The sequence below is a fragment of the Gorilla gorilla genome, chromosome 13 (genome assembly GCF_029281585.2).
Source record: "Gorilla gorilla gorilla isolate KB3781 chromosome 13, NHGRI_mGorGor1-v2.1_pri, whole genome shotgun sequence".
NCBI lineage: Eukaryota > Metazoa > Chordata > Mammalia > Primates > Hominidae > Gorilla > Gorilla gorilla.
In genome coordinates this window covers 25,841,267-25,863,012 of record NC_073237.2, presented here as the reverse complement: position 1 = coordinate 25,863,012, position 21,746 = coordinate 25,841,267, and the positions used below count along the sequence as shown (strand labels likewise).

Below are 21,746 nucleotides of genomic sequence, written 5' to 3'. Positions count from 1 at the left end.
GAGGGTGGAGGGTGGCAAGTGAGAGCTTTAAAAAATACAAGTGGAGGCCGGGCGTGGTGGCTCACCCCTGTAATCCCAGCACTTTGGGAGGCTTGAGGCAGGCGGATCACGAGGTCAGGAGTTTGATACCCTCCTGGCCAACATAGTGAAACCCTGTCTCTACTAAAAATACAAAAATTAGCTGGGCGCAGTGGCACACTGTAATTCCAGCTACTCAGGGGCACAAGAATCGCTTGGGCCTGGGAGGCAGAGGTTGCAGTGAGCCGAGATCACACCACTGCATTCCTGCCTGGGCGACAGCGAGATTCTGTCTCAAAAAAAAAAAAAAAAAAAAATGCAAACAAAACACATGGCCAACCTGTCCTACTAAATTCCAGTCCTACTAGACCCCAAAACCCCAGTCTCTGAGGGTTGGGGCTCCCAGAGTTTATATTTTTAAAAATAAATTTCTCATGTGATTTGATGATCAACCAGGTTTGGGACCCTCTGGACTAGACAGATTACCACTAAGATCTTTTCCAGATTTCATGACCATCAAAACTGATTATTCTAAAAACTCATCTTGGAAAATACTGTTGTGTGTCTGGGTGGAAGAACGCTGGTAAGGGAAGCAGGAACCTGGATTCGAGTCCTAGGGCTCCCCGCAAGCTATCCAGGGGACACTGGAAAAGCCACTTCACTCTGGACCTTAGTATCTTCATCCACAAAGTAAAGGCACTGGAGCAGGCAGTGTCAGGGCCCTTCCTCTCACATTCTGCAGCCTAATTAATTCTGATTCTTTTGAGATTCATTGTTTGCACATAAACCACCCTTAGGTGACTGAATACAGAGACTGGGTGAGACTCGTTGGGTTCATCTGCGGTAGCCTACTCATTCTTCCTGAGGCCCAGGGAGTCTCTTCTGCCTTGTACCTTTGGTGGGTCCCACCCCTCCACCTCTTTCAGAGGGGCTGAGGGTGTGTTCTGGCCCAGAGCCAGGCACTTCCTCAACCCTCACTCCTTTCCTCCATTTAGGACTCAACTCATTTCAGCTTTTCCTGTTCCTCCAAGACAAGATCTATGAAAGATCCCCGATACCTTATCCCCCACATTCCCAGCCCAGAGATCCCCTACATAGTAAATCCCCAAAAGTATCTGAGAAATGAATGAATGATTGAGTGAACAAATGTCATATCAGCTTCTTTCCAGCTGTAACATTCAATGCCTCCGTCCTCAGAGGGTTCATCCTCAGTGAGGTGAAAGAGGACAAAGTCTTGTCAGGTCTACATACCACATAGGACCGTGCAAAGAGTAGGCCACTTCTGCCAAACGTTGAGCCTATTAGTTTTACTAACTTCATATGGATGGGATTATACTGGATGTATTCACTGTGTCATGCTGCCTTTTTTTTTCTTTTTTTTTTTTTTTAATTTCCAGACACAGTTTCACTCTGTTCTCCAAGCTAGAGTGCAGTAGTGCGACCTTGGCTCACTAGAACCTCCGCCTCCCGGGTTCAAGCGATTTTCATGCCTCAGCCTCCTGAGTCGCTGGAATTACAGGTGCGTGCCACCATGGCCAGCTAATTTTTCTATTTTTAGTAGAGACAGGGTTTCACCATTTGGTCAGGTTGGTCTCGAACTCCTGCATCAAGTGATCTGTAGACCTCGGCCTCCCAAAGTGCTGGGATTACAGGCATGAGCCACTGTGCCTGGCCTGTGTCTTGCTTCTTTCAACCAACATTATATTCTATATACTTGCTAGGATGGGGGTTATTAGCATTCACTTTTAATTACTCATTAAAGTATATACATATGCTTTATGCATATTCAGTATCTGCACTATACTTCACAATAAAAGAAGAATTGAGGGAGTCCAAGACGATTGCTGTTTGTTTTCAAGAGACAACCTAGAATGAGTGTTCTCTTTTAGCCACTTTTAGAAAAAGTGGCTGGGCATGGTGGTTCACATCTGTAGTCCCAGCACTTTGTGAGGATGAAGCAGGACAGTCACTGGAGCCCAAGTGTTTGAGACCAGCCTGGCAAACATGGTAAAACCCTGTGTCTACAAAAAATACAAAAATTGGCTGGGCATGCTGGTGAGCGCCTGTCGTTCCAGCTACTTTGGAGGCTGAGGCAGGAGGATCACCTTACCCTGGGAGGTTGAGGCTTCAGTAAGTCAAGATCTCACCACTCCACTCCAGCGTAGGCCACATAGTGAGACCATGTCTCAAAAAAAAAAAAAAAAGTGACTTGGAACCTGTAAGATCTTTACAAAAGGCAAGAACCTTGGGGAAGTTTTTCACATAGGAACTTTACCTCAGAGCTTGCCTTTTCTTCACTCCTTGGCGAGTATTCAGTCAACAGAAGCATTGCCCTCACTATGTAGGTCACACATCACATAAGGCTGTGCCTCGCCTACCAAGTGGCCTAACCTGTCTGAGCTTCAGTTTTTTCATATGGAAAATGATGATGTTGCTGGCAGCACGGTGGGAGGTGTGGAGGATGCCCACATAAATAAGGTATGAGGACCCGACTTGCCATACCCTGTGATTGGGCCTAAATCTGCACATGTGGCAAGGTAAATGGAAAATGGGGGTTATATGCTTTGTGTTGATAAACCTGAGAAAGAGTTTGGGGAAATCATTTTCCACTAGGAGACCCAGTTCAGCAACACTTTAGTGTTACCTGCCTGGGCTGCCTCATGCATTGCTCTGTGGGGAGTCAGGGTTTAATGAAGTGGGATAAACCACACACACACATTAGTTAGCATCAGCACAGGCAGGATTAACTTTACACTCCATTTGCAAGAGGAAAGCTCCTCTCCTAGAGTTTGTTATAAAGGGATTTAGAATCATAGAATGATAGAGGTGGAAGAGAGTCCCTAAGACATCATCATAATCCTATTCCATCATTTTACAGAAGGTCAAAGAGACCTGCCCAAGAGAGCAGAAGAGACCTGCCCAAGGTCACCTACTGAATTAGCACAGAGCTCAGGTTGGACCCCAGTCTCCAGATCCCCAGGCCTACATCCTCTCCACTTTCTCCTGTATTGCTTAACCACTGCCTTGTAACAAAGGTAGGGTAGCACATTTCTCTTTCTGGCTTTGCTCTATACCCTTGATACTCACACCCTCCATATTCAGGTTTTATGGTGTATGAGCAAGATTTGCATGTACCCAGCTGAGCCAGCCTCCCTCATGTCAGTGTAGCTTTGCACTTGCTGTTTCCTTTGTCTTCATTGGTCTTCCCTCTACTCTTTCCAGAGAGATTCTATTCAGTGTTGCCTTCCCCAGGAATTCTCTGAACCATGCCCTCTCCCATCTCTCTAGACTTTGAGCTCCTCTAGAGCAGGGACTTCATCTTCTTTGCCTTTGTATCTCACTGCCTAGCAGGGGAATAGCATGTGGAAGATACAGAGTAAACACTTGCTGAATGAACAAATGACCAGATGAAATAATAAATAATTAAACATACAAATGAATGAATGAAGTCAAAGGCAGGTAGGAAGCAGTATGGGTCTCAAACAACCTGGAGCTCTTAACAACTTGCCAATTTAGCTCAAGTCCTTTCTTGTGGAGCTCTGGCCTGTTCTGGATGTTTTCCACGACTACCATGGTCCATGACCTGCCTCCTTTGGATGGCCTGGACTCTGACCACATATCACTGAGCTGAATCTACCGTAGCCCTGGGCTTTCATCTCAGGCCCCAGATAGACTGTCAATGAGCCATCAATTCTGTCCTTGCCACCATCTTCAACCAGCTTTCCCAGGGCTGCCTGCACTGGGGGATACACCTAGGAAATTTCCACGTGAGACGTGAAGCCTATTTCTTCAGGGTGACCGTGCCCCTCAGGGTGGAGTGCCAACACAGATTCCCCATGGGCATCTCAATTCTAGCAACTTGATTAGAGAAGTCACCTTCAGATGTCCCTCGTTTATATAGACTCCTGAGAGTGAAAGTTGGGAGTGTGTATAAGTACCTATATACATGTATTTGACTGGGATAGGCATTGAAGTAGAAGTCAGGAGACTAGGGGTTCAGCCCCAACTTTGTCAGCATGGCAAAATGGTTAAGCATGTGGACTCTGGAATTGTACTGCTGGGTTAGAATCCCAGCTCTCGCACTTACTAGCTGTTCAGCCTTGGGGAGGTTACCTAACCGTGGTGTGCTTCATTTCCCCACCTATAGAATGGAGACAATGATATTCCCTGCCTCACAGAGCTGATGTGAAGAACACATGAGGTAGGCTGGGCTCCGTGGCTCACACCTGTAATCCCAGTGCTTTGAGAGGCCAAGACGAAAGGATCGCTTGAACCCAGGAGTTTGAGGTTACAGTGAACTATGATCATGCCACTGTACTCCAGTCTGGGTGACAGAGTGAGACCCAGTCTCTGGAAAAAAAAAAAAAAAAGAATATGTGAGGTAATATATGTAATGTGTTTAGAATAGTGCCAGGCACATATTAAGTGTTAAACAAATGTTAGGAATTGTTATTTTCTCAGATCCTTAGTTCATGTTATTCCTTCTGCCTGGAATGTTCTACCCTCTGGCTTTCTGCATGCCCAGCTCCTTCTCCTTCAAGTCTCCACTTAATGTCGTCTCCTCAGGGAGACCTTCCTTGACCTTATCTAGAATATATTCTCCCCCTCACCCCTGCATCACTGAATACATAGAGGATGGATCAGGGTGTCTCTGAATCTCTTCTGGTTCTTATCTTGTGTATTTTCCACAATGTTATTTTTTAGGCACAGGGTTCCTCCCATAAGTCTAGGCTATTCATTTATGTGATTAATACAGAGTAACAAACTTGTAAACTGCAGGCATATTTGATTTGGAACAGGCTGAGGAATCTGGCACCATCCGGTGGGCCACTGATTGTATTTCCAGTTTGCATCTGGTCCTTCTTGTTACATCTTTTCTCCTGTGCCAGAAGTTTCATTGCCAAAAGTGGTCAGAGACTTAAATGTTTACTTTTTCGTTTTGGCAGCATCAGTAAACTGGATTATTAAAGTTTTGTCTTCCCTCTTTGAAACCCCCAAAAGAAAAGAAATTACAAGAAGAAATCTTGGCATACAAAGAAAATAATGCAAAGAATGTAATCATAATACTAGCGAATGGTTTTCAGACTGACATCTGTACATTAAGAATATGTAAAAATACCAATTTTATGCTCTGACAACTTATTCTGAATTGGGGTGGGGTAATATCTTGGGAATCCCAATGTGAAAGCATTACATAATGTCAGCTATTCATGTGCTTCTTTGATGAGATATCAATAGGAATGTGAATTCCTAAAGGGAGAGTGGTCTTAACAAGTGGGAGGGGAGAGGGAACGCATAAGAAAAGGAAGGAAAGGGCTGGGTGTGGTGGCTCACGCCTGTAATCTCAGCACTTTGGGAGGCCGAGGCGGGCGGATCACCTGATGTCAGGAGTTCAAGACCAGCCTGGCCAACATGGTGAAACCCCTGTCTCCACTAAAAATTACAAAAAAAAAAATTAGCCAGGCGTGGTGGTGGGTGTCTGTAATCCCTGCTACTCAAGAGGCTGAGGCAGGACAATCGCTTGAACCTGGGTGGTAGAGGTTGTCGTGAGCTGAGAATGTGCCATTGCACTCCAGCCTGGGCAACAGAGCTAAAAAACAAATAAGAAAACAAACAAACAAAAACCCAAAAAACACAATTAGGAAATGACGAATTTTAAATATTGTTACCATATGAAAATATTTCTTTAATTGTAAGTGTGATTCTTCTGCCTCAGCCTCCCAAGTAGCTGGGACTACAGGCACGTACCACCACACTCAGCTAATTGTAAGTTCATATAATTTAATTTTTAAGAATGAATGGGTTTAACCAGCAGCTTGGAGAATTCCTTAAAATATGACAATCAGCTCTCATGAGCCAATCTGAGCCAGCTGAGGCACAATGCTGCCCCTATCCCACCATAACTGTGTCACCCCTCACCTGGTCTCAGGCAATAGTCTCCTAACTGGCCTCTAACATCTAGTCTCACCTTCCCCACACTAGCCACTAGAAAGGGTGTATAAAACATGTAATTGACCACATTACTCTTCTTAAAACCTTCCATGGGTTTTGATTGTCCTGAGGATAAAATCCTGTTCCTTATCTACCATACCTGGACTTTGTGACCAGACCCAAACCTTCCTCTATAGCTTCCCAGTAAGTCTATTCTTTCACGGTGTTTTCCTCTCTCCCTCCATTCCCCAACATGCTGTGCTCCAGTCAGTCCAGCTCACTTGCAGTTTCACAAACTCACAAGGCTGAGTCATGCCTCTATGCCATGGCTCTTGCAGAGCCTCCTGGCTGGTGTGCTTCAGCCTGATCCTGGTTTCTGCAGAGAACACTCACTCCTATGTCAAGATTCAAAGAGTCACTCATGCAAACTTTTCTCATTCTCTTAATTACATATAAACAACAACCTCCTCCCCTTTGAGATGGAGTTTCACTCTTGTTGCCCATGCTGGAGTAAAATGGCGCTCCATTTCAGCTCACTGGAACCTCTGCCTTCTGGGTTCAAGCGATTCTCCTGCCTCAGCCTCCTGAGTAGTTGGGATTACAGGCACCCACCATCACACCCGGCTAACTTTTTGTATTTTTAGTAGAGATGGGGTTACACCATGTTGGCCAGGCTGGTCTTGAACTCCTGACTTCAGGTGATCCGCCCACCTCAGCCTCCCAAAGTGCTGGGATTACAGGCGTGAGCCACTATGCCTGGCCTACCACAATTTTTTGAAAAGGAGGATCAGTTCATGGATCTGAGGATCTGAGTTTAGGGGATCAGAGGAGGAGGGTGGGGTGAAAATAGAGCAGTGATGAAACTTCTCTGTAAATTACCTCTCTGCCTTCCTGCCTCCCTTTTTGCCTGCCACACAGGCTGAGCCAGGTCCTATTTTGGGGCCAAACGCATATGCTTGTGTGCACTCAGAGATGAATAAGACAGAGCCCCTCCCCTGGAGGAGTCAGTGCTACAGATAAGTCAGGGAGCCAATTTCACAGGTGGAATAATAAGGGAGATCATACGTCATGACTCGAAATCTTCCCATTATTCTCCTTCCCCTCTGACCCCCGTGCATGCTTCTGAGTCTCCTTGAAAGGAAACCCCATAATATTTCTGGAGTCAAGATTAGATGAGAAGATTTAATAGCATCAGAAGAAACATCTGGGTCCAATTATGAAGCTTTAAATGGAGCCTTTACATTTCATACTTGGAATTAAGGCTAGTGAATCCTCCAGATATTTTCAAATAAACCAAACTATCACAGAGACAACAGGAGAGTAATTGAAAATGGACTGAGAGAGACCTTGAGCATAAGCAGTCTGAGGTAACACTAAGCAAGCTCACAATATCCCTTGCAAAAAATCTACTAGCCATAGATGTGTATGTCAAAGAATCTTAGAATTTGGGAGCTTAACAGGACCTGCCTTGGCAGTTACTAAGTCTTTTTCCTCATTTTACAGATAAGGAAACCGAAGTGCACAGAGATTAAGTGGTTTGAAACTTCACACAGGAAAATTATGTCATACCTGGCACTCTAGTCCCATGCTTTGACTTTTAGTTGAGTGAGGGCCCTTGATTTTCTGCTCACCTATTGCTTTCCTTCAATAAAATGTTCTAACCTTATATTTTATTTTATTTTTATTTTATTTATTTATTTTTTGAGATGGAGTCTCACTCTGTCACCCAGACCGGAGTGCAGTGGCGTCATCTCAGCTCACTACAACCTCTGCCGCCCAGGTTCAAGCCATTCTCCTGTCTCTGCCTCCTGAGTAGCTGGGATTACAGGCGCCTGCCACCATGCCCTGCTAATTTTTGTAGTTTTAGTAGAGATGGGGTTTCACCATCTTGGCCAGGCTGGTCTTGAACTCCTGATCTCGTGATCCACCAGCCTTAGCCTCCCAAATTGCTGGGATTACAGGTGTGAGCCACCGTGCCCAGCCTCTAACCTATTTTATAAGTAGGGTTTTCTCTTCTAGTAGTGGGATGAGTCAGACAGGAAGAAACAAGTCCTTGCAAATGATAAATATATATTGCCATGGGTTGAATTGTGTCCCTCCAAGGGAATGTTGAAGTCCTTATGCTAGTATCTCAGAATATGACCTTATTTGGAAACAGGGTCATTGCAGATATCAGTTAAGATATGATGGATCCTTTTTTCTGTTTGTTTGAGACAGAGTCTCACTCTGTTGCCCAGGCTTGAATGCAGTGGCTCGATCTCAGCTGACTGCAACCTCTGTCTCCCGGGTTCAAGTGATTCTTCTGCCTCAGCCTCCCAAGTAGCCAGGACTACAGTCACGTGCCACCAGACTCAGCTAATTTTTGTATTTTTAATAGAGACGGGGTTTTGCCATGTTGGCCGGGCTGGTCTCGAACTCCTGACCTCAGGTGATCCATGTGTCTCTGCCTCCCAAAGTGCTGAGATTACAGGCATAAGCCACCATGCCCAGCCTGATGGGTTCTCAATTCAATATGACTGATGGCCTCATGGGAGGAAGAATAAGACACACAGGAAGAAGATGTAGCCATGTGATGACAGAGGCAGAGGCTGGAGTGATGCATCTACAAACCAAGGATTGCCAAGAACCTACAGAAGCCAGGAAGAGGCAGGAAGGGTTCTTCCTTAAAGCCATCAGAGAGCATGGACCTGCCAACATCTTGATCTCGGACTTCTAGCCTCCAAAACTGTGAGAAAAGAAATTCTTGCTGTTTTAAGTCACCCCAGTTTTTGGTAATTTGTTGTGGGCAGCCCTAGGAAATGAATACAGTACACAAATGTTGCCAGCATGTGAGTCTCCTTGGGCCAAAAGAGGTGGGTTCCATCAGGCCTTGGGGTAGAGGCAGTTATGAAACAAAAGTTGGGCTGGGCTCGAATATTTGGTAGCAATAAGCCCCAAAGTTCAAGCAGCCAGCATGTCCTAATCAGATTCTAATCTGGGATACTAACAATGGATGATGAGCAGAATCAGAAGCAAAGGTGGAGGAAATATTTGTCTTCCCATTTGAAGAAGTTGCAGTTCCAAATCTTCGATTCAGCAATTCTGATTGGGATACAGAATTTTACAGTTTATGCAAGTTGCATCTCTCAGGTACACATAGCTGACATGAAAAGCAGCAAGTTCTCTTCCTTGTTCTCACCAAACTCCTCCTACCGCATACCCAGTCACAGACTTATATATGTTCAAAAGCCAGAAAAGACTGTAAGGTGGTTGTTAAAACCTCACTCACTTTGGAGTGTTGTGTTGCTGGACCACTGCAGGCTGACTTCAGTCGATGTGCCCATTTACTCGGTGTTAAGTCTTTGAATTAGAGTCTCTGCAGGAAACAGGTGTACATTCTGAATGAAGAATTGAGTAAAGTTTCATGAAGGGACAGTTTACAGAGGGGTGGGCAGAACTCAGGGAAGACAACAAGGTATGGCACCCTAGGGCTAGCCATTGCAGGGAGCATTCACCTTTTAGTTACACCTAAAAGGGCAAGGAAGGAAGGGAGTGGCTGTATGAAGAAGGTCACCTGACAGGAGCTGTGGTCTTTTGTAGAGGAACGCAATCAACTCATGGAGACGCAGCAGAGAGGGAGCCAGCACACTAACGGTGTGACTTCATTCCCCTCCTGTCCTCCTAAATTTAGCTCATGCTGCCTATTGTCCAACCCCAACCAAAGACCAAAAGATAAGGAAGCTCTTCAAACTTAATGGTGATAGACTGAAAGCTTTCCCCCTAAGATCAGAAACAATATAAGGATGCCTACTTTCATCACTGCTACTCAACATGGTACTGGGAGTCCTAGCCAGAGCATCTTGGAAAGAAAAAGTAAAACACTGTCATCATTTGGAATCACAATAGTCATCCAAATTGGAAAGGAAGAAACAAATATTTACAGTTGCAGAAGACAGGACTCTACATATAGAAAATCCCAAGGAATACACAAAAAATCTATTAGATCTAGTAAATTGATTTAGCAAATTTCTAGGGTACAAGATCAACACACAAAAAACAGTTGTGTTTCTGTACATCACCAAGGAACAATCCTAAAAAAAAAATTCCATTCATAATAGCATCCAGAAGAATCAAATACAATTCTTAGGAATTTTATTCTGATTGGGATATAGAATTTTATGGTTTATGCAAGTTGCATCTCTCAGGTATGCATTTGATCAGACCATTCATCAAGAAAGGTGAAGGACATGTACACTGAAAAGTATAAAACTACTGAATAAAATTTAAAAAGACCTAACTTAACATGAAATTCCATGGTTATGTATCAGAAAACTTAATATTGTTAAGATGGCAGTACTCCCAAAATGACTTACAGATTCAACGCAATCCCTATAAAAATTTTAATGGCCATTTTTGTGTAAATTTAACCAAGGAGGTGAAGGACTTGCACACTGAAAAGTATAAAACTGCTGAATAAAATTTAAAAATACCTAATTTAATATAATGAAATTCCATGGTTATGTATCAGAAAACTTAATATTGTTAAGATGGCAGTACTCCCAAAATGATCTACAGATTCAATGCAATCCCTATAAAAATTTTAATGGCCATTTTTGTGTAAATGGAAAGGTTGATCCTCAAATTCACACAGAATTGCATGAGGCCCTAAACAGCCAAAACAATATTGAAAAAGAGAAATAAAGTACTACAAAGCTACAATAATCAAAACAGTGTGGTGCTGGCATAAGGATAGAAGTATATATCTACAGAATAGAGTTGAGAGTCCAGAAATAAACCCAAACACCTATGGCGAATTGATTTATCAACAAGGGTGCCAAGAACATTCAATAGGGAAAAAAAAGTGTCTTCAGAAGATGGTGCTGGAACTGGGAAACTACATGCAAAAGAATGAAGTTGGACCCCTACCTCACTCCATATACAAAGATTAACTAAAATGTATCAATTACCTAAATATAAGAGCCAAAAGTATAAAACTATTAGAAGAAAGCAGGGGTAAATCTTTATGAGCTTGGATTTGGCAATGGATTCTTAGAACTAACACTAAAGCACAAGCAACAAAAGAATACATCAATTAGATTTCACAAAAATTAAAACCTTTCCAAATCAAAGGATATTATCAATAAAGTGAAAAGGTAACCTACAGAATGGGAGAAAATACTTATAAATCATATCTCATAAGGGTTTAGTATTCAGAATATATAAAAAATGCTCAGCCAGGTGCAGTGGCTTGCTTCTGTAATCCCAGCACTTTGGGAGGCTGAGGCAGGCTCATCCCTTGAGCCCAGGAGTTGGAGATCAGCCTGGGCAACATGGCGAAACTCTGTCTTTACAAAAAATACAAAAATTAGCTGAATGTGGTGGTTCACAACTGAAGTCTCAGCTACTCACGAGGCTGAGGTAGGAGGATTGATTGAGCCCCAGAGGCAGAGGTTGCAGGGAGCCGAGATCACACTACTGCACTCCAGCTTAGGTGACAGAGCGAGACCCTGTCTCAAAAAAAAAAAAAAATTTGTGACTCAACAACAAAAATACAAACAATTCAACTTAAAAATTGATAGTGGATTTGAATAGATAGCTCTCCAGAGAAGATGTACAAATAGCCTACATTCACATTAAAATGTTCAACTTTATTGGTCATTAAAGAAATTTAAGTCAAAATCACAATGAAATGCCATTTCACACCCACTAGGATTACTATAACTTAAAAAATTGAAAATAACAAGTGTTGGTAAGTATGTGAAGAAATAGGAATCCTGGTACATTACAGTTTGGAATGTAAAATCATGTAGCCACTGTGGAAAACAGCTTCGTGGTTCCTCAAAAAGTAAAACATTGGATTACCATAATGACCCAATAATTCTAGGTATATCAATAGAAACGAAAACATTTGTTCACATAGAAACTTGTCTGTGAATGTTTGTAGTAGCATTACTCATAACAACCCAAAGATGGAAACAATCCAAATGTCTGTCAGTAGATGTATGGATAAACAAATTGTGGTATATACATATAATGGAATATTATTCAGCCATTAAAAAGAATGAAATGGCTGACTGAGGTAGCTCACGCCTGTAATCCCACCAGTTTGGGAGGCTGAGTTAGGCAGATTGCTTGAGCCCAAGAGTTTGAGACCAGCTTGGGAAGCATGGCAAAACCCTATCTCTACAAAGAGTACAAAAATTAGCTGGACATGGTGGCATGTCTATAATTCCAGGTACCTGGGAGGCTAAGGTGGGAGGATTGACTGAATCTGGGAGTTCGAGGCTGCAGTGAGCCATGATTTGATCACTACACTCCAGCCTCAGCAACAGATACTGTTTCAAAAAAAAAAACCAAAGAATGAAGTACTGATATGTGCCACAATGGATGAACCTCAAAAATTTTTGTGTTATGTGAAAGTAGCCAGACATAGAAGGTTACATATGTATGATTTCTTTTCTTTTCTTTTTTCTGGAGACAGAGTCTCACTCTGTCACCCAGGCTGGAGTACAGTGGCGTGATCTTGGCTCACTGCAACCTCTGCCTCCCAGATTCAAGCGATTCTCATTATTCCTATCATTATTCTCATTATTCCTATCATACATGATAATAAATAGGAATAAAACCTCTCTTATTATTCCCCCACAGCTGAGCATAGGCACAGAAAAGAGAAAGTTCCAGGGGGTAAGTTCTGAGAGCAATGGCATAGCACAATGAGAAAAAAGCCATTCTCTGGAGGGAGACATCAAACATTCTGAAGAAACTGTGTGGCAGTTCCAGGATTTTAACAGATCTGTCCATAGCAAGTGAGAACAGGGATTGCTAGAGCCATGCAGACAGAGTTGTTGAAGACTGTACAGGAAACAGGAAGTTTGAGGTATTGGGGATAGGGAGACAGAAACTTCTGCAATTAATAGGTCTGATAAAAGAAATACAGCACCCATATGCAGACTCGTCAGTCAACCACAGAAGAATATCAGATCCCGAAGGGAGGCAGAGGAAGAGGATATCACAGAGACAGTCCTTTTAAAGCCCCATATTGCTAATGGTTTCACCAGTTGAGTAAGAAACAATGGATAATAATGGTTGAAACACAAAGCATCACGTCTATAGTTTATCATATATAATTGTGCTTAAGTTGACTGTAGTAAACTGTGGCTCACATGACAGAATGATCTTAGTTATTTTCAATTAGTTTCTTTTGTGGTTAATCTAAAGTCCTAAGTAAAATAATTCATGGTAGCATTGCCGCAAAGACATGTGGAAACTGAAAACTGTAGACATAATTCCGGGGTCCGGGATGGGCAGCTGAAGAGAGCAGCCCCTCTATAGATGACATCTAAATAAGCCCTGTTTGAGCATGCATGATCCTTCATGTCTCATAATCTGTGGATCCAGGGCTCATGGACATTTAAAAGAAAGGCATGCCTTTTTAGGCAGCTTCTCCACATGTTACTGATGACATGCTTCAAGATTTCTTGTGCAGAATCTGATGATTCTTAAATTAGAATCCCAATAGTTTTGCCAGTCAGTATTCATTATATAGTCACTTAGAGCTAAGCCTTGAGGAATAAAATTCCAACTAGGAATAATAATAAAAAACGGGAATGGCGCCCTTGCAATACTAGTTCCTTATCCCTAGGATTTTATTATAATGAGAATAGTAAGTATATAGTTTAATTTATAATATATATTTTTAAATTTCATTATTTCATAAGGAAAGTCAGTCTCCAAGAAAAATTAAAAGCCATCTCTATGAATGTCCACATTTTCAAGAACGATTTCATAGCCTGGTTGAAAACTGTGTGCTCTCTCCATCATCTTGCAATTTGAAGAACTGCAAAATCATGAATAATACAAAAGGATGTTAAACTTTTCAACAAATCCAGATGGGTACCAATGTCATTGAGAATTCCTGAGAATCACCTTGATTGCTGCTTCAGACCTAGGAGCCTGAATTGAATATCACTTACCAGTTGGAAGCTATTGGCTTCAGTGACGACAGTTTCTACAATAACATTGGTATCTATATTGTTTACTTTTAAAATTGTATAGACACTAAGTTTGTACTTTTGGCAAATAAAAAACGTCCAAACTTTAACATTCAGTCACTTCCCTTGCTAGGCTTCTATTTCTTCTCCCTTATTATTTAGACTTTGGTGCAATAGAAAGAATGATGGACTGGGAACTAGAAGCCAGTTTTAACACTAACCTTTGCTGGGACCTTGCAAATCTCTTCTTCATTTTGCATCTTAGTTGTCCCTTCTGCAAAATGAGAGAGTTGGACTAGATGTCCCTTTCAGCCATGATTCTAGGGTTTCCATTGTTCCACACAGTCACTGGATGAAGAGACACTGCCAATGCAAAGACTGAGCTGCCATGAGAACTCATGTTATGTCTTGCAACTCTTGAGGCTGGGTATAATGTAGGCCTAAAGTCTTTACTTCTAATCTTAGGTAGCAGGGAAATGTGTCCATTTGTGGGTTATGCTGCTCATCATCCCTCTAATCCCCGTCTCCCCACACCATGCTAGTCCTGGATATTCAGTCAGGGCTTGTTTGTCAACACAGAAGACTCGCACACTTGTGATGCTTTTGCTTATCCTGTTCCTTTACCAGAAGATCCTTCTGCTTCTCTACCTAGTAAACTCTCACTCATTCTTTTAATTTTGCCTTTTAATTTTATATTTTGACATAATTTCAGACTGGGAGAAAAGTTGCAAAATCCGTACAAAGAATCCTCATATACCTTTTACGCAGACCCCCCAAATGATAACTTTTTACCACACTCTTCTGCCTCTCTCTCCCTCTAGCTCCCCGAATTTTTTTTCTGAGCCACTTAAGCATCAGTTTCAGACATGATGCCCCTTTACTCCAGGTAGTTCAGTGTGCTTGACCTGAAAAATAAAACCAAGACGTTCTCCTACATAACCATAATATAAATATAAAAATCGGGGAAATAACGTTAATGCAGTACTGTCCTCTAACCTAGATCTGGATATTGCCAATTGTTCCTTTAATGCGGTACAGTTCCTCGGTCTTTCTTTGCATTTCCTGCCACTGACAGTTTTGAAGAGATAAGTCCAGTATATTGTAGAATGTCCCTCAATATGTGTTTGATAGTTTTCTCATGTTTATATTCAAGTTATGTACTTTTGATGGGAATACCACAGAAGTTACATGCTGTTTTTCTCAATGAATAATGTCTCACATTTTTTTGTTTAGATGAAAGTCCTTCAATCTCTTACTCCCACTCCCCTCCTAAGATGTAAATAACCACTGTTAACAATTGGCATCCATGCAGTATTTTGTCTATGTATCTATGTACACACATATCTACATACAGACACACAGGTACCCTTTAAAAACATAAAAATGGGCTGGGTTTGGTGGCTCCTGCCTGTAATCCCAGCACTTTGGGTGGCTGGGGTGGGTGGATCACTTGAGGCCAGGAGTTCAAGACCAGCCTGGCCAACATGGTGAAACCCTGTCTTTACTAAAAATACAAAAATTAACTGGGCGTGGTGGCAGGTGCCTGTAGTACCTGCTACTTGGGAAGCTGAGGCAGGAGAATCACTTGAGCCAGGGAGGTGGAGGTTGCAGTGAGCTGAGATCATGCCATTTCACTCCAGCCTGGGCAACAGAGTGAGACTCTGTCACAAAAAAAAATAAAAAAAAGATTTCACAATACACCTACTGCTCTGCAATGTACCTTTTTTCACTGAACTGTATGTCTTTGTGAATCTTTCTATATCTTTTTGTTGAAGCTGGGTCTACAGGCGTGTGCCATCATGCACGGCTAATTTCTGTATTTTTCGTAGACGGGGGTTTTGCCATGTTGGCCAGGCTGGTCTCCACCTACTGGGCTCAAGTGATCCTCCCACCTCAGCCTCCCGAGTAGCTGGGACTACTGATGCATATCACCATTCCCAGCTAATTTTTGTATTTTTGTTGAGACGGGGTTTCGCCATGTTACCCAGGCTGGTCTGGAACTTCTCGGCTCAAGAAGTCTGCCTTCCTTAGCCTACCAAAGTGCTAGGATTACAGGTGTGAGCCACTGTGCCAGGCCAAAAGTGGCATTTTTTTAATAGTATAAGTATGTCCTTGTTTAGATCGTTCCCTACTAATGAATATTTGTTTCCATTTTTTTCTATCACAATGTTTGTACATACATTTAAGAACATACCTCATTTATAATTGTGATAGATGCTATTAAATAGCTCTCCTAACACACTTTTCCAGTTTGTATTCTCATCTACTGTGCATGAGATAATTTGCATTTTTCTGACTGTTAGTGATGCAGAGCACCTATTCATGGCCTTTGGGTTTCCTGTTCTGTGAATTGCCTGTTAGTGGTCTTTGCTGTGAGAATGCTGAATTGTCCGTCTTTGTCTGACTATTTATTTCTCCAGGCCTCACTCAATTCTGTTCCTCTGCGGAGGCTTCCCCACGTCCCCTAATCAGCCACCACCCCCTCCTCTGCTGTCCCATAACACTGTTCACACCATGCCCAGGCCTTCATTTACCAACCATTCCATACAAAATCTACTCATTCCAAAAGTGTCCACTGTGAGCCTTCTCTGTGCTTGGCCTTGGGCTAGGTGTTGGTTGGAGAGACATGAGCCAGTCATCATAGACTCCATGCTAAAGTTCAATTTTGAAATGCAGCTTTGAGCATAGAAAAGAGCATGAGTTTTAGATCTAGACATAACTTGAGTTGAATTCCAGCTTCACCACTTCCCAGCTGTGTAATTCAGAGCAAGTCACTTGATTACTCCAAGTCTCCATTTCCATACTAGTGAGGTGAGGCTAATCCCTCCCTTATAGAGTCACTTGAAGCTGGGTAAGAGACAATATATCTGAAATGGCTAAAAAGGGCCTGTTACACAGTAGGCTTGCAGTGAATGAATGGTAGTTGAAAGGCAACTGTTAAGAGGTCAAAAATCAGTTAGTTCTCAGAGGTTCTAGGAGCCACTAATAAACTGGAAAATAAAAAGGAAGGAGGTAGCTCCTCTCTTTGCAATGCAAAGGATATGGATGAGTGCCGCTTGCCCAGATCCTGCTACAGAATATCCTTTATCTTTCCTGCTCTCTGCAGCAGATTTCTGCTTTGTCTTGGCCCCTCATCCCAATTCAGCTGTGCACTGTTGATGTCCTACTGCCACTGCCGTGGGAAGAACAGGTGCTTCCCTTCTCAAATAAATGTTGGTCTAGGCAGGGCGTGGTGGCTCACGCCTGTAATGCCAGCACTTTGGGAGGCAGAGGCGGGTGGATCACGAGGTCAGGAGATCGAGACCATCCTGGCTAACACAGTGAAACCCCGTCTCTACTAAAAATACAAAAAAATAAGCTGGGCGTTGTGGTGGGTGCCTGTAGTCCTAGCTACTCAGGAGGCTGAGGCAGGAGAATGGCGTGAACCCGGGAGGCGGAGGAGTTTGCAGTGAGCCGAGATCGCGCCACTGCTCTCCAGCCTGGGTGACAGAGTGAGACTCCATCTCAAATAAATAAATAAATAAATAAATAAAATAAACGTTGGTCTCTTTAGAAGATACTCTGTAAGAAAGACTTCAGGATATTTGTGCATGCTGTCACCCATGACTTCAAGAAGTAGGGGCTGAGCACTGTGGTTCACACTGAGGCAGGAGGACTGCTTGAGACAGGAGTTCAAGACCAGCCTGGTCAACATGGCGAGATCCCATCTCTACAAAATGTATATATAGTTTTAAATTAGCCAGGTGCAGTGTGGTGATGCACGCCTGTAGTCCCAGCTTCTTGGGAGGCTCAGGTGCGAGGATCTCTTGAGCCCAGGAGGTTGAGGCTCCAGTGAGCTGTGTTGACACCACTGCACTCCAGCCTGAGTGACAGAGTGAGACCCTGCGTCAAAAAATAAATAAATAAATAAAAAGGAGAAGTGGGGAGTAGAGACAGCTTCAATTAGAAAGAGAAATGCTGTGTATGTGGAGAGAGGCTGAGGTGGAAAGTTTCCCTGAAGACCAAAACTGCAGCAGAGTAGGGTGAGTGGGTATATGTTAGAAGGACAGGGAGAAGGGCTTTACAGGCAGTGGAGTGTTCTCTGCAAAGGCACAGATGTGGGAGGGCATGGTGTGTTCTGGCAACTGCCCAGGATTCAGCGTCAACAGTAGGCAGATGTCAGCTCATGAAGTGCCTTTTATGCCATCCAAAGGACTCTAGGTTTGAAGACATAAACTAAAGGGGTAGGCTGAAGCATTCTGAGCATGGGAAAGCAGTAAATCTTTGTTGAATGCATGTGTGACAGTGGGAAGATGGGACATGGTAATTAGGAGTACAGTCCTGTGTCATTTAATGATGGGGATAAGTTTTGAGAAGTGCATTGTTAGGTGATTTTTTCATTGTGCAAACTTCATCGAGCATATTTACACAAACCTAGATGGTATAGTCAAGTAAACACCTAGGCCACATGATGTAGCCTATTGCTCCCAGATTACAAACTGCTACATGTTACTGTACTGAATACTGTAGGTGACTATAACACAATAAGTATTTGTGCATCTAAACATGGAAGAGGTGCAGTAAAAATATGATAAAATAATCATCATATATGCAGTCTGGTTTTGAGTGGAATGTCATTATGAAGCACATAACTATATTTCCTATACTTGTGGCCTTCTATAAGTTTTACTTAGCCTTTCTACGCCTGTTTTCTTTTTGTGTGTGTGTGAAATTGGAACTTAAAAAATCAACTTGAAAGTGTTGGTGAGGCTGAGTGTCTCATGCCTGTAATCCTAGGACTTTGGGAGGCTGAGGTGGGGGGATCACTTGAGGCCTGGAGCCCAGAAGCTGGAGACCAGCCTGGGCAATACGGGGAGACCCTATCTCTACAAAAAATTTTTAAAAATTTAAAAAATAATTAACTCAGCATGGTGGTGTGTGCCTTTAGTCCCAGCTACTTGGGAGGTTAATGCGGGAGCATTATTTGGGAGGTAGGTTTCAGTGAGCTGTGATTACACCACTGCACTCCAGCCTGGGTGACAGAGCAAGACCCTTTCTCAAAAAAAAAAAAAAAAATCCACAAAGTGTTGTCAAAATTTAAAATATTATAATAGATGGACAGGAGTAATCCTGGCAATATATTTTTAAATTTTTAAAAAGGTGACATTTGTTTTACACAATACATATTACCAAAACAAACAATCTAGTAATCTGTGATGTGCTTCTATGCCTGTTTTCTTTTCTGGAAAGTGGTTCTCCAATTTTACCTTTTCATAGTACCTTGTCCTTCTCCTTCCCAGCACTTACCCCATAATGTTAATTAAATGTTCTAATTATTTTCCGGCCAAACTCCTAGACTATAACTGTTTTCCTAGCTAGATGCCTATCTCTATGAGATCAGTGACTTAAAAATTTACAACTTTTCTGCACTTTCTAACACCGTCTTTTAACAGATAGATGTTCAATAAACGTTGGTGAAAACAATCAAACTCACACTTGTTTTGAGGAGAATTGAAATAGGCCAATGAATTGGCAGTGTGTCATTATGAGAGGAGAAAAATAGTTCAGAGCAGTCTAAGTTACGTTAAAGGTATGCAAAAATAATTTTTTTAAAAATTAAAGATATGGGGTCTCTCATCCAGGCTGGAGTGCAGTGATGTGATCACAGCTCACTATGACCTTGAACTCTCAGGCTCAAGCTATCTTCTCACCTTGGCCTCCTTAGTAGCTAGGAATACAGTTGTGTGCCACCACGCCTGGCTAATTTTTACTATTTAAAATTTCTTATTTATTTTTATTTTTATAAAAAGATTTGTTTTTTTAAATTTATTTTTATATAATTTTTTAATTAAAAAAAGGATCTTATTTTAAATATAGATGGGGTCTTCTTATGTTGCCCAGGCTGGTCTCCAACTCCTGAGCTCAAGCGATCCACCTGCCTCAACCTCCCAAAGTGCTGGGATTACAGCCATGAGGCATCTTGCTTGAGCTTTAAACATTTTTGTTCAGACGGTCTCATTCTGGAGTGCAATGGTGCGATCTCGGCTCACTGCAGCCTAGACCTCCGCAGTTCAAACCTCAGCCAGGAACAGCTGGGACTCCAGGTGTGGGCCACCACGCCCTGTTATTATTATTATTATTTTGACACGGAGTTTATCTCTTGCTGCCCAGGGTGGAGTGCAATGGCGCAATCTCGGCTCACTGCAAACTCCGCCTGCCGGGTTCAAGCGATTCTCCTGCCTTAACCTCAGGAGTGGCTAGGATTACAGGCATGCGCCATCACGCCCGGCTAATTTTGTATTTTTACTAGAGACGGGGTTTCGCCATGTTGGTCAGGCTGGTCTCCAACTCCTGACCTCAGGTGATCCGCCCGCCTCGGCCTCCCAAAGTGCTGGGATTACAGGCGTGAGCCACTGCGCCCAGTCGCCCAGTTAATTTTTAAATTTTTAAATTTTTTTGTAGAGACAGCGTCTTGCTATATTACCCCGGCTGGTTTCGAATTCTCGGCCTTAAGCTATCCTCCCACTTCGGGCTCCCAAACAGGTGAGAGCTACCCCATTAGCCAGGCAGGCATTCAAACTTTATCAGGCCCAGAGGGACCTGAGTATGGTACTTCAGTTAGCACCATCCCATGTAGGTGGCGGTGGGCGGGGGGGGGGGGGGGGGGGGGGATAGGGGTGTGTGGCAATTGTTTAAAGGCATTTTGTTCTTTTCTTCCCTGTACCTGCATCACCCTTTATCTTCGTGTTCCTAAAATTTGTGATAGAAAGAACAATGTGTAGCCAATGGATAGCTTATGTTATTTTAGTGTCAATTCTTGGTATGTAGTTTAGCAAAAGCCTCTTCTTTTTTCCTTTAAAAATTCACTCGTGGCCGGGCGCGGTGGCTCACGCCTCTAATCCCAGCACTTTGGCAGGTCGAGGCCAGGAGTTCGAGACCAGCCTGGCCAACATGGTGAAACCCCGACTCTACTAAAAATACAAAAATTAGCTGGGCGTGGTGGCAGGCGCCTGTAATCCCAGCTACTTCGGAGGCTGAGGCAGGAGAATGGCTTGAATCTGGGAAGCGGATGTTGCAGTGAGACGAGATCGCGCCATTGCACTCCAGCCTGGGCAACAACTGCGAAACTCCGTCTCAGGAAAAAAAAAAAACCATAAAGAAAAAAATTCACTCGTAGCTGCTACAAGAAGTGTAATGTCTCACGCCTGTGATCCCAGTGCTTTGGGAGACAGAGGTGGGAGGATCGATACCTTTAAGCCTCGAGCTTCACAAGACAAAGAACTCAGTTGAAACTGCTGCTTATCGGATCACATATTAAGGGCAACTTGAATTGATGATCCCAGGTTGCCCTCATCAAACTTGGCCCAAATAAATTCTCCACTTATATTAACTTTGCCTCAGTTTTTCCTTTATCGACATAAATAACTTTGTCATAAATTCCTTTATCGACATAAAATAACTTTGTCGACAGTTATTTCTAAAGTTCTACAGATGGGTTTACCTTGTATTAAAATAAGGTGTGAGAAGGGCAAATGAAGCCAGAGGCTCCCAGCACAATCTTGCAACCTTCAGAGACTTCCAAAGGATCAGCATTAACTCCAATATTTAGCAGGAGTGCAGCTCTTCGAGATTCACAAAGTGTTAATCTGTTGCCTAGAATTCCAGAGAGTTGGAGGCGCCCAGTGTGAACCGTGTTCGGCCTAAAAGAAAAAGCGATCAGTCTAAGATCATGAGCGCAAGGGAGAAGCTTGAAGCCATGCGCTCTCAAGTACCCGTTTCCCGCTGCCCAGGTCTGCGGGCCAAGCAGCCAGCCACGCTGGCCCTCGTCATGCACGCGATCAGCTAGGC

The 21,746-nt window shown here is 42.9% G+C and overlaps 1 long non-coding RNA gene across 1 annotated transcript; it reads right to left on the bottom strand.

The window, feature by feature from the left end:
* Nucleotides 1-13,452: 13,452 nt before the first annotated feature.
* LOC129524736 (uncharacterized) lies at nucleotides 13,453-21,723 on the bottom strand. The gene is made up of 3 exons (XR_008668623.2): nucleotides 21,400-21,723; nucleotides 14,141-14,824; nucleotides 13,453-13,765 (listed from the first exon to the last, which is right to left on the bottom strand). It is a non-coding gene; the product is annotated as an uncharacterized lncRNA (long non-coding RNA).
* Nucleotides 21,724-21,746: the final 23 nt, after the last annotated feature.